The sequence below is a fragment of the Cryptomeria japonica genome, unplaced genomic scaffold (assembly GCF_030272615.1).
Source record: "Cryptomeria japonica unplaced genomic scaffold, Sugi_1.0 HiC_scaffold_151, whole genome shotgun sequence".
NCBI classification, from domain to species: Eukaryota; Viridiplantae; Streptophyta; class Pinopsida; order Cupressales; family Cupressaceae; genus Cryptomeria; species Cryptomeria japonica.
This window is the reverse complement of record NW_026728973.1, coordinates 1-12,324: the sequence shown is the minus strand read 5'-3', so window position 1 is coordinate 12,324 and position 12,324 is coordinate 1. Positions and strand designations below refer to the sequence as shown.

General features: G+C 58.8%; 1 non-coding gene across 1 annotated transcript; it reads right to left on the bottom strand.

Moving 5' to 3' along the window:
• Nucleotides 1-439: 439 nt before the first annotated feature.
• Nucleotides 440-558, bottom strand: LOC131866603 (5S ribosomal RNA). The gene has a single exon (XR_009365204.1). It is a non-coding gene; the product is annotated as a 5S ribosomal RNA (ribosomal RNA).
• Between the last annotated feature and the right edge of the window lie 11,766 nt (nt 559-12,324).

The window sequence follows — 12,324 nt, the reverse complement described above, 5'->3', positions numbered from 1 at the left end:
GAATGGAGCGCATCATTGGTGCGCTCCGAAGTGTGCTCCAAAGCTCTCTCCAGCTGCGTGCACCTGCCCTGGCCGCGCACCCGGCCCCGCCCAGCTTCGCTCACCTGTCCCGGGCGTCTGGTGCGGAACCTTAGAGTAAGAAACATCACCGTGCACCTTGGCCAACGTGCGCGACTCGACCGAGCGCGCACTGGCCGAGGTGCACACCGATTTCACCTGGGTGCGCGCGCAGCACCTCGGGCGCACCGGGGTGCGCGCACAACGCCCGGGTTGCACCGTGGCCTGTGTGCTCGGGGTGCCTCGGGTGCGCGCTCGGTGTCGCCCCCGCGCGCGCGGTAGTGCGGGCAGCGCACCCCGGCCCGGCCCGGCCCCGACGAGAACGCAAACGGGCAAAAGGTTTATTCAAATAGCATTGCGACGCCCGGCGAAAAACTAAAAAAGGGTGCAACACCGGGACTTCCCGGGAGGTCACCCATCCCAGTACTACTCCGGCCCAAGCGCGCTTAACTGCGGAGTTCTGATGGGATCCGGTGCACTAATGCTGGTATGATCGCACCCGTTATGAGCTTGTCGCAGTGTGTACTTAGCAAACCGCGACCCACGTGCGAATCCACCCCGGCCACCCACCCCCGTCGAGGTGCACACCCTCCCTCGCGAAGTGCGCCCCGTTCGCCAAGTGTGAGCCCTGCCCGGGTGCGCGCACCTTGCTAGGGCGTCGGGTGTGCACCCGGCCCGGCCTACGTGCGTGCACCTGGAGGGGGCGTCGTGTGCGTGCAGTGTCCCGTCTGCAACGCGGTGCCCACACACCACCTCGGGCGCAACGACCTGCGCTCACATGTGGGCCGAGTGCACCTTGGTGCATGTTCGGGGCGCCTCGGGTGCACGCTCGATCTTGCCCCGGTGCACCAAGGCGCTCGGTTTGCCCCGGGTGCGCACTTGGTGCAAGGTGGGCACCCAAAATAGGGATCAAGCACCAAAACACAAGTTTCGGGATGCAAAATGGGACCCAAGGACCACAAATGCGTTCCAAGACCCATGATGGGTCCACGAGAACAAAAATGTGTTCCGAGACTTAATAAACAAATATTGGGTTTTAGGAGAAGAAACATGCTCTGATGCCCAAAACGAGAATCGACCCCGAAAAGGCCACAGGCCAAAAGTGGGATGCGAGACAAAAAAAAATGGGACCCGAGGACCAAAATTGGGTTCCCAGGTCGAAGACAGGGCAACCGGACAAGAAACGACCTCTAAGGCTCGAAATGAGTCCCGACGACTAAAACTTGACAAGAAGCACCCATCAGGCACCCAACTCGACACCCATGGGATGCCGACCCACCCGGGCTTCCACCTAGCACACCTTGGCACCCACCCACCCTCGCACCCAACCTCGCACCCAACTTAGCACCTTTGAACCCACATTGGCACTCACCCTGACCCTGGCACCTTGGAACCCACATTGGCACTCACCTTGACCCTGGCACCCACCTTTGCACTCACCTTGGGACCCACCCTGGCTCCCACCTCGGCACCCACCCAGACACCCACCTTGGTTCCTTGGCACCCACCTTGGATCCTTGGCACCCACCCCGACACCCACCTTGGCACGCAACTTGGCTACTTGCCACCCACCTTGGCTCCTTGACGCCCACCCCGACAACCACCCCGTGACCTACCCTGGCTAGGGTTGGTGCACACCCACCCTGGTGCCCACCTTGGCACCCACCCTATGACCCACCTTGGCACGCACCTTAGTACCCACCCCGTTACCCACCCTAGGACCCACCCCGTGACCCACCTTGGCCAGGGTGGGTGCACCCACCCTGGTGCCCACCTTGGCACCCACCCATCCTAGCACCCAGCCTGTGACCGGGCTTGGAACCCAACCTTGCACCCGCACCCGTCTTGGCCAGTGTGGGTGCGCACCCATCCTGGCACCCACGTTGTGACACACCCTTTAACCCACGCACCCTAGCACCCACGTTGGCACCCACCTTGGAACCCAACCTAGCAACTTGGCACCCACCCCGTGACCCACCTTGGCATCCACCATAGCAGTCGCCGACTTGGCACCCACCTCGGCACCCACCTTGACACTTGTGGACCCACCTTGCCACTCACCCTAGCATCGACCCATCCTAGCACCCACCCTGGCACCTTTGCACCCTAGCACTCACCCATCCTAGCACCTAACCTGTGACCCACCTTGACACTCACCCTCGCACCCACCTTGGAACCCAACCTAGCACCCACCCACCCTGACACCAACCCTAGCACCTACCCACCCTTGCACCCACCCTGTGACCCATCTTGGCACCCACCCATCCTACCACTCAACCTATCACCCACCTTCTCACCCACCTTGGCATCCACCTTAGCACCCACCCACACTGGCACCTTGGCACCCACCTCGGGCAAGGTGGGTGCACACCCACCCTGGCACCCAATTTAGAACCCACCGAGCATGTTACCCACCTTGGCACCCACATTGCAGCCCACCCTAGTACCCACCCTATGACCCACATTGGCATCCACACCCTAGCACCCAGGCACCTCGACACCCGCCTTGACACCCACCCTAGCACTGAACCTGTGACCCACCTTGGAACTCACCCTAGAACCCACCCACCCTGTGAACCACCTTGGCATCCACCTTAGCACCCACCCACCTTGGCACCCACTCTAGCACTCACCCATCCTAACACCCAACTTGTTACCCACCTTGGCACCCGCCCTCGCGTCCACCTTGAAACCCACCCTAGCACCCACCCACGCAGGAGCCCACCTTGGCACCCAACCTAACACCCACGCATCCTGGCACCCAACTTGTGACCCACCTTGGAACCCACCCTAGTACCCACCTTTGAACCCACTATATCACCAACCCACCTTGGCACCCACCCTATGACCCTCTTTGGAATCCACCCTAGCACGCACCCACCCTGGCACCCACCATGGAGCGCACCCTAGCACCCACCCACCTCGGCACGCACCTCAACACCCACCTTGGTGTGCGCACTGCGCCAACCTCTCAAAGACCCTATGTGGTGCGCTCCAAAGTGTACACCTTTGGTGCGCTCCAAGGTGCGCACCTTTGGTGCACACCGAGGTGCACACCAAAGTGTGCACCGAGGTGAGCACCAAAGTGCACTCCAGGGTGCACACCAAGGCGTGCACCTTTGGTGCGGTCAATGCAAACGAATTCGGAAGTTGGGGTCGATGTCCTAATCGCTGCTGCAGACTACACGTATGAGAATCGGACAAATAGCTTTATATAGGGGAGGTGTTGCGTTTGATGGGTCGACTCCCCTGGTTGTGTGCACTGCACCAACTTCAAAGACCCTGTCTTGTTTAAGAAGTCAAAAGTTGGGGTGGATGTCCTAATCATTGCTGCAGTCTACGCATGTATGAGAATCAGACAAATAGCTTATATAGGGGAGGTGTTGCATTCGGTGGGTTGACTCCCCTGGTTGTGCGCACTGCGCCAACCTCAAAGACCCCGCATAGCAGAAGAAGTCGGAAGTCGGATTTTGGTGAGCACCAAGGCGTGCACCTTTGGTGCGGTCAACGCAGACGAATTCAGAAGTTGGGGTGGATGTCCTAATCGTTGTTGCAGGCTACACATGTATGAGAATCAGACAAATAGCTTATATAGGGGAGGTGTTGGGTTTGATGGGTCAACTCCCTTGGTTGTGCGCATTACGCCAACCTCAAAGACCTTGTTTTCGTTAAGAAGTCAAAAGTTGGGGTCAATGTCCTAATGGCTCCTGCAGGCTACACATGTATGAGAATCGGACAAATAGCTTATATAGGGGAGGTGTTGGGTTTGATGGGTCGACTCCCCTGGTTGTGCGCATTACGTCAACCTCAAAGACCTTGTTTTCGTTAAGAAGTCAAAAGTTGGGGTCGATGTCCTAATTGCTCCTGTAGACTACACATGTATGAGAATCAGACAAATAGCTTATATAGGGGAGGTGTTGGGTTTGATGGGTTGACTCCCCTAGTTGTTCGCATTACACCAACCTCAAAGACCTTGTTTTCGTTTAGAAGCCGAAAGTTGGGGTCGATGTCCTAATTGCTCCTGCAGGCTACGCATGTATGAGAATCAGACAAATAGCTTATATAGGGGAGGTGTTGGGTTTGATGGGTCGACTCCCCTGGTTGTGCGCATTGCGCCAACCTCAAAGACCCTGCATTGCGGATGAAGTCGAAAGTCAGAGTTTGGTGTGCTACAAGGTGTGGTCGAAGGTGCTCACCTAGGTGTGCACCTTTGGAGCACAGGAAAAGTGCCCTCCAAAAGTGCGCACCTTTGGAGTGCACAAAAGTGCCCTCCAAAAGTGCGCACCTTTGGAGCGCAGAAAAGTGCCCTCCAAAAAGTGCCCTCCAAAAGTGCGCACCTTTGGAGCGCAGAAAAGTGCCCTCCAAAAAGTGCCCTCCAAAAGTGCGCACCTTTGGAGCGCAGAAAAGTGCCCTCCAAAAAGTGCCCTCCAAAAGTGCGCACCTTTGGAGCGCAGAAAAGTGCCCTCCAAAAAGTGCCCTCCAAAAGTGCGCACCTTTGGAGCGCAGAAAAGTGCCCTCCAAAAAGTGCCCTCCAAAAGTGCGCACCTTTGGAGCGCAGAAAAGTGCCCTCCAAAAAGTGCCCTCCAAAAGTGCGCACCTTTGGAGCGCAGAAAAGTGCCCTCCAAAAAGTGCCCTCCAAAAGTGCGCACCTTTGGAGCGCAGAAAAGTGCCCTCCAAAAAGTGCCCTCCAAAAGTGCGCACCTTTGGAGCGCAGAAAAGTGCCCTCCAAAAAGTGCCCTCCAAAAGTGCGCACCTTTGGAGCGCAGAAAAGTGCCCTCCAAAAAGTGCCCTCCAAAAGTGCGCACCTTTGGAGCGCAGAAAAGTGCCCTCCAAAAGTGCGCACCTTTGGAGCGCACAAAAGTGCCCTCCAAAAGTGCGCACTTTTGGTGCGCACCAAGGCGCTGGTTCGGTCGTTGCAGGCGAGTTCGGAAGTTGGGGTCGATGTCCTGAGCGGAGGTGCAAACTACACAGGTGTCGGAATCGGACAAATAGCTTATATAGGGGAGGTGTATGCTTCGATGGGTCGACTCCCCAGGTTGAGCGCACCGCGCCAACCTCAAAGACCCTACGGTATGGATGAAGTCGGAAGTTGGGTCCGATGACCGATTCGATTAGTAGGTATGCTCATGAGGTCGGAATTTGGGTCCGATGACCTGCCATGTGCAGGAAGGCGAATGTTGACACTGTGCGTTGCAAGGTGCACACCAAGGCGCTGGTGCGGTCTTTTTAGTCGAGTTCGGAAGTTGGGGTCGATGTCCTGATCGGAGGTGCAAGCTACACAGGTGTGGGAATCGGACAAATAGCTTATATAGGGGAGGTGTATGCTTCGTTGGGTCGACTCCCCGGGTTGAGCGCACCGCGCCAACCTCAAAGACCCTACGGTATGGATGAAGTCGGAAGTTGGGTCCGATGACCGATTCGATATGTAGGCATACTCGCGAGGTCGGAATTTGGGTCCGATGACCTGCCACGTGCAGGAAGGCGAATGTTGGCACTGTGCGTTGCAAGGTGCGCACCAAGGCGCTGGTTCGGTCGTTGGAGGCGAGTTCGGAAGTTGGGGTCGATGTCTTGATCGGAGGTGCAAACTACACAGGTGTGGGAATCGGACAAATAGCTTATATAGGGGAGGTGTATGCTTCGTTGGGTCGACTCCCCGGGTTGAGCGCACCGCGCCAACCTCAAAGACCCTACGGTATGGATGAAGTCGGAAGTTGGGTCCGATGACCGATTCGATATGTAGGCATACTCGCGAGGTCGGAATTTGGGTCCGATGACCTGCCATGTGCAGGAAGGCGAATGTTGGGACTGTGCGTCGCAAGGTGCGCACCAAGGCGCTGGTGCCGTCGTTGCAGTCGAGTTCGGAAGTTGGGGTCGATGTCCTGGTCAGAGGTGCAAACTACACAGGTGTGGGAATCGGACAAATAGCTTATATAGGGGAGGTGTATGCTTCGATGGGTCGACTCCCTGGGTTGAGCGCACCGCGCCAACCTCAAAGACCCTACAGTATGGATGAAGTCGGAAGTTGGGTCCGATGACCGATTCGATACGTAGGCATATTGGCGAGGTCTGAATTTGTGTCCGATGACCTGCCATGCGCAGGAAGGCGGAATTTGGGTCCGATGACCGAGTTGATGGCGTGCCATGCGCAGAAAGGCGGAATTTGGGTCCGATGACCGAGTTGATGTTGATGGCCCGCCATGCACAGGAAGGCGGAATTTGGGTCCGATGACCGATTTGAAGGCGTGCCATACGCAAAAAGGCGGAGTTTGGGTCCGATGACCGAGTTGATATTGATGGCCCGCCATGCGCAGGAAGGCGGAATTTGGGTCCGATGACCTGACATACGCATGGAGTCCGACTCGGGGGCCGATGTTCGATTCGATGACTTGCATTGTGGGTAAAGTCGGAAGTTGTGGTCTTTGACCCGATTCGATGACCAGACTTCGGCTGCTTGAGAATCGGACAAATAACTTATATAGGGGAGGTAGTGTTCTCGAGCATCCTCCCCCCGTGCCCGTTTATGTCGATTGATGCTGGTGCTCGACTGGTTGGAGCGCTCGGATGCAAAAATCTTGCACCAGGATTTATCGATTGTGATGGACACGGCAAGTCTCCTGATTGCTATGCAGGAGCTCATCGTGAATCTCTATGCGGCCTTGGTATGGACTCGACCTGCGGAATGGTTCGGCAATGGTAGTCGCTCCAACACGTCCTTGCAATGGCCACAGAGGTGATTCGACTAGAGCTCCAGTCTAGCTTTTGGGTTGCTTGGCGGACTGGTATAGCCGCGATCGAGTTCCGGCCATGAACGTTTTAGATAGCTCTTGGGCTTTCTGGGACGGAAGTCGGAAGTTTGGGCTGTTGTCCGATTTGATGACCATTCTTCGGATGTGTGAGAATCGGACAAATAACTTATATAGGGGACTGTGTTGTCTCACGCAGCCCCCTCCGTGCCCCTCTATCTCGACCGATGTTGGTGCTTGAAAGGGTTGGGATCGCTCGGATTTATAAACGTGCACCACCATTTGTCGAGTGTGAGGGACGCGGCAGGTCTCCTAAATGCTATGCGGGCGCTCTCTGAGAATCTCTATCCGGCCTCGACACAGACTAGTCTTGCTGAATGGTTTGGCACTGGTAGTCGATCCAACACGTCGTTGTTGTGGCCGCCTAGGCGATTCGATTCGAGCCCCCGTCTAGCTTTTGGGTTGCTTGGCGGATTTTGCCCTATCCGCAAGTGAGCTCGGTCCCTAAACGTTCGAGAAACCCGATTGCTATGCGCCGACTCTCTTTCTTGCGAGCCTCCATCTAGCTTTTGGGTCTCTACGGAACGGAAGTCGGAATCTGGGACCGTTGTTTGATTCGACGAGGCAGACTACGGTTGTGCGAGAATCGGACAAATAACTTATATAGGGGAGGTGTTGACTGGAGCATTCTCCCCCGTGCCCCTCTAACTCGACCAATGCTGGCGCTCGAACGGTGGTAGCGCTCGGATTTTCATTGAGCGCCAGCATTGGTCGATTTAGAGGGGCATGCGAGATTCCCGAATGCTATGCGAGGGCTCTAACGGAAATGTCTATTGGTTTCGGTATGGATGCAATTGCGAGTGGTTCGGCAAAGGTAGTCGTTCCGATGCGTCCATGTCGTGGCCAAATCGATAATTCGATTTGAGCCCTCGTATAGCATTTGGGTCTCTCGATGTGATTCCGCATTCCAGTCCCTTTGGGCACTGCTTGAGCCGCATCCCAGGGGGTTCCCTTCCCAATAATCTGCCTCGCAACCCGATTGCTATGCGGTGAGGCTCCTCGGCCGCCTCGGAACTATCTGTGTATCAGACGCATCGCGGGATAAGGGGTTGGCAACGGTAGTCGCCCCAAGCGCGTCCGATGCTTGGACCATTCCGAGGCGGCCCTGAAGCCTCTTCCGTCTAGCCGTTGGGTCCTTCTCGCCGCATCCCTCGCCTCGCACCCCGATTGCTATGCGGTGAGGCTCCTCGGCCGCCTCGGAACTATCTGTGTATCGGACGCGTCGCGGGATAAGGGGTTGTCACTGGTAGTCGCCCCAAGCGCGTCCGATGCTTGGACCATTCCGAGGCGGCCCTGAAGCCTCTTCCGTCTAGCCGTTGGGTCCTTCTCGCCGCATCCCTCGCCTCGCACCCCGATTGCTATGCGGTGAGGCTCCTCGGCCGCCTCGGAACTATCTGTGTATCGGACGCGTCGCGGGATAAGGGGTTGTCATTGGTAGTCGCCCCAAGCGCGTCCGATGCTTGGACCATTCCGAGGCGGCCCTGAAGCCTCTTCCGTCTAGCCGTTGGGTCCTTCTCGCCGCATCCCTCGCCTCGCACCCCGATTGCTATGCGGTGAGGCTCCTCGGCCGCCTCGGAACTATCTGTGTATCGGACGCGTCGCGGGATAAGGGGTTGTCACTGGTAGTCGCCCCAAGCGCGTCCGATGCTTGGACCATTCCGAGGCGGCCCTGAAGCCTCTTCCGTCTAGCCGTTGGGTCCTTCTCGCCGCATCCCTCGCCTCGCACCCCGATTGCTATGCGGTGAGGCTCCTCGGCCGCCTCGGAACTATCTGTGTATCGGACGCGTCGCGGGATAAGGGGTTGTCACTGGTAGTCGCCCCAAGCGCGTTCGATGCTTGGACCATTCCGAGGCGGCCCTGAAGCCTCTTCCGTCTAGCCGTTGGGTCCTTCTCGCCGCATCCCTCGCCTCGCACCCCGATTGCTATGCGGTGAGGCTCCTCGGCCGCCTTGGAACTATCTGTGTATCGGACGCGTCGCGGGATAAGGGGTTGTCACTGGTAGTCGCCCCAAGCGCGTCCGATGCTTGGACCATTCCGAGGCGGACCCGAAGCCTCTTCCGTGTAGCCGTTGGGTCCTTCTCGCCGCATCCTTCGCCTCGCACCCCGATTGCTATGCGGTGAGGCTCCTCGGCCGCCTCGGAACTATCTGTGTATCGGACGCGTCGCGGGATAAGGGGTTGTCACTGGTAGTCGCCCCAAGCGCGTCCGATGCTTGGACCATTCCGAGGCGGACCCGAAGCCTCTTCCGTCTAGCCGTTGGGTCCTTCTCGCCGCATCCCTCGCCTCGCACCCCGATTGCTATGCGGTGAGGCTCCTCGGCCGCCTTGGAACTATCTGTGTATCGGACGCGTCGCGGGATAAGGGGTTGTCACTGGTAGTCGCCCCAAGCGCGTCCGATGCTTGGACCATTCCGAGGCGGACCCGAAGCCTCTTCCGTCTAGCCGTTGGGTCCTTCTCGCCGCATCCCTCGCCTCGCACCCCGATTGCTATGTGGTGAGGCTCCTCGGCCGCCTTGGAACTATCTGTGTATCGGACGCGTCGCGGGATAAGGGGTTGTCACTGGTAGTCGCCCCAAGCGCGTCCGATGCTTGGACCATTCCGAGGCGGACCCGAAGCCTCTTCCGTCTAGCCGTTGGGTCCTTCTCGCCGCATCCCTCGCCTCGCACCCCGATTGCTATGCGGTGAGGCTCCTCGGCCGCCTTGGAACTATCTGTGTATCGGACGCGTCGCGGGATAAGGGGTTGTCACTGGTAGTCGCCCCAAGCGCGTCCGATGCTTGGACCATTCCGAGGCGGCCCCGAAGCCTCTTCCGTGTAGCCGTTGGGTCCTTCTCGCCGCATCCCTCGCCTCGCACCCCGATTGCTATGCGGTGAGGCTCCTCGGCCGCCTTGGAACTATCTGTGTATCGGACGCGTCGCGGGATAAGGGGTTGTCACTGGTAGTCGCCCCAAGCGCGTCCGATGCTTGGACCATTCCGAGGCGGCCCCGAAGCCTCTTCCGTGTAGCCGTTGGGTCCTTCTCGCCGCATCCCTCGCCTCGCACCCCGATTGCTATGCGGTGAGGCTCCTCGGCCGCCTTGGAACTATCTGTGTATCGGACGCGTCGCGGGATAAGGGGTTGTCACTGGTAGTCGCCCCAAGCGCGTCCGATGCTTGGACCATTCCGAGGCGGACCTGAAGCCTCTTCCCTCTAGCCGTTGGGGCTTTCTCGCCGCATCCCTCGCCTCGCACCCTGATTGCTATGCTGTGAGGCTCCTCGGCCGCCTTGGAACTATCTGTGTATCGGACGCATCGCGGGATAAGGGGTTGGCAGTGGTAGTCGCCCCAAGCGCATCCGATGCTTGGACCATTCCGAGGCGGCCCTGCAGCCTCTTCCGTCTAGCCGTTGGGGCCATCTCGCCGCATCCCCCACCTCGCACCACGATTGCTATGCGGTGAGGCTCCTTGGCCGCCTCGGAACTATCTGTGTATCGGACGCATCGCGGGATAAGGGGTTGTCACTGGTAGTCGCCCCAAGCGCGTCCGATGCTTGGACTATTCCGAGGCGGCCCTGCAGCCTCTTCCGTCTAGCCGTTGGGGCCATCTCGCCGCATCCCCCACCTCCTCGGCCGCCTCGGAACTATCTGTGTATCGGACGCATCGCGGGATAAGGGGTTGGCAGTGGTAGTCGCCCCAAGCGCGTCCGATGCTTGGACTATTCCGAGGCAGCCCTGCAGCCTCTTCCGTCTAGCCTTTGGGGCCATCTCGCCGCATCCCTCGCCTCGCACCCCGATTGCTATGCGGTGAGGCTCCTCGGCCGCCTGGGAACTATCTTCGTATCGGACGCATCGCGGGATAAGGGGTTGTCACTGGTAGTCGCCCCAAGCGCGTCCGATGCTTGGACTATTCCGAGGCGGCCCTGTGGCCTCTTCCGTCTAGCCGTTGGGGCCATCTCGCCGCATCCCCCACCTCGCACCCCGATTGCTATGCGGTGAGGCTCTTCGGCCGCCTTGGAACTATCTTCGTATCGGACGCATCGCGGGATAAGGGGTTGTCACTGGTAGTGGCCCCAAGCGCGTCCGATGCTTGGACTATTCCGAGGCGGCCCTGCAGCCTCTTCCGTCTAGCCGTTGGGGCCATCTCGCCGCATCCCCCACCTCGCACCCCGATTGCTATGCGGTGAGGCTCCTCGGCCGCCTTGGAACTATCTTCGTATCGGACGCATCGCGGGATAAGGGGTTGTCACTGGTAGTCGCCCCAAGCGCGTCCGATGCTTGGACTATTCCGACGCGGCCCTGTGGCCTCTTCCGTCTAGCCGTTGGGGCCATCTCGCCGCATCCCCCACCTCGCACCCCGATTGCTATGCGGTGAGGCTCCTCGGCCGCCTTGGAACCATCTTCGTATCGGACGCATCGCGGGATAGGGGGCTGTCACTGGTAGTCGCCCCAAGCGTGTCCGATGCTTGGACCATTCCTAGGCGGCCCTGAAGCCTCTTCCGTCTAGCCGTTGGGGCCTTCCCGCCCCATCCCTCGCCTCGCACCCCCGATTGCTATGCGGTGAGGCTCCTCGGCCGCCTTGGAACCATCTGTGTATCGGACGCATCGCGGGATAAGGGGTTGGCACTGGCAGTCGCCCCAAGCGCGTCCGATGCTTGGACCATTCCGAGGTGGCCCTGAAGCCTCTTCCGTCTAGCCGTTGGGGCCTTCCCGCCCCATCCCTCGCCTCGCACCCCGATTGATATGCGGTGAGGCTCCTCGGCCGCCTTGGAACTATCTGTGTATCGGACGCATCGCGGGATAAGGGGTTGGCACTGGTAGTCGTCCCAATCGCATCCGATGCTTGGACCATTCCGAGGCGGCCCTGCAGCCTCTTCCGTTTAGCCGTCGGGGCCTTCCCGCCGCATCCCTCGCCTCGCATCCCGATTCCTATGCGGTGAGTCTTCTCGGCCGCCGCGGAACTATACCTGTTATTGCTACTGCATCCTTCGGCTGGTAACCTCCTCTGCCGCCTTGGAACGTTCTCTTTGTCGGACGCGTCGCGGGATAAGGGGTTGGCACTGGTAGTCGCCCCAAGCGCGCCCGATGCATAGACCGCTCCGAGTCGACCTTGCTTTCAGCCTCTCACATGCATAGACCTCTCTGAGTCGACCCTGCAGCCTCTCACGTTTAGCCTTTGGAATCTCGCCTCACAACATGATTGCTATCCTTGATGCATCCCTTGCCTCGAGCCCTGATTGCTTTCTTGGCTGCATCCCTCCTCTCCTCACAGCCCGGTTGTCATCACTGCTTCATCCGTCGCTTCATGCATTCTGGCTGCTGGGCCCTTCCCACCGCACACCTCGATTGCTATCTCTTCTGCATCACACACCCCGATTGCTATCTCTGCTACATCCCTCGGCTCTCACTTCTGCATCCTTCGCCTCACACCTCGATTGCTATCAATGCTGCATCCGTAACCTCACACCCCGATTGCTATGCGGGGAGGCT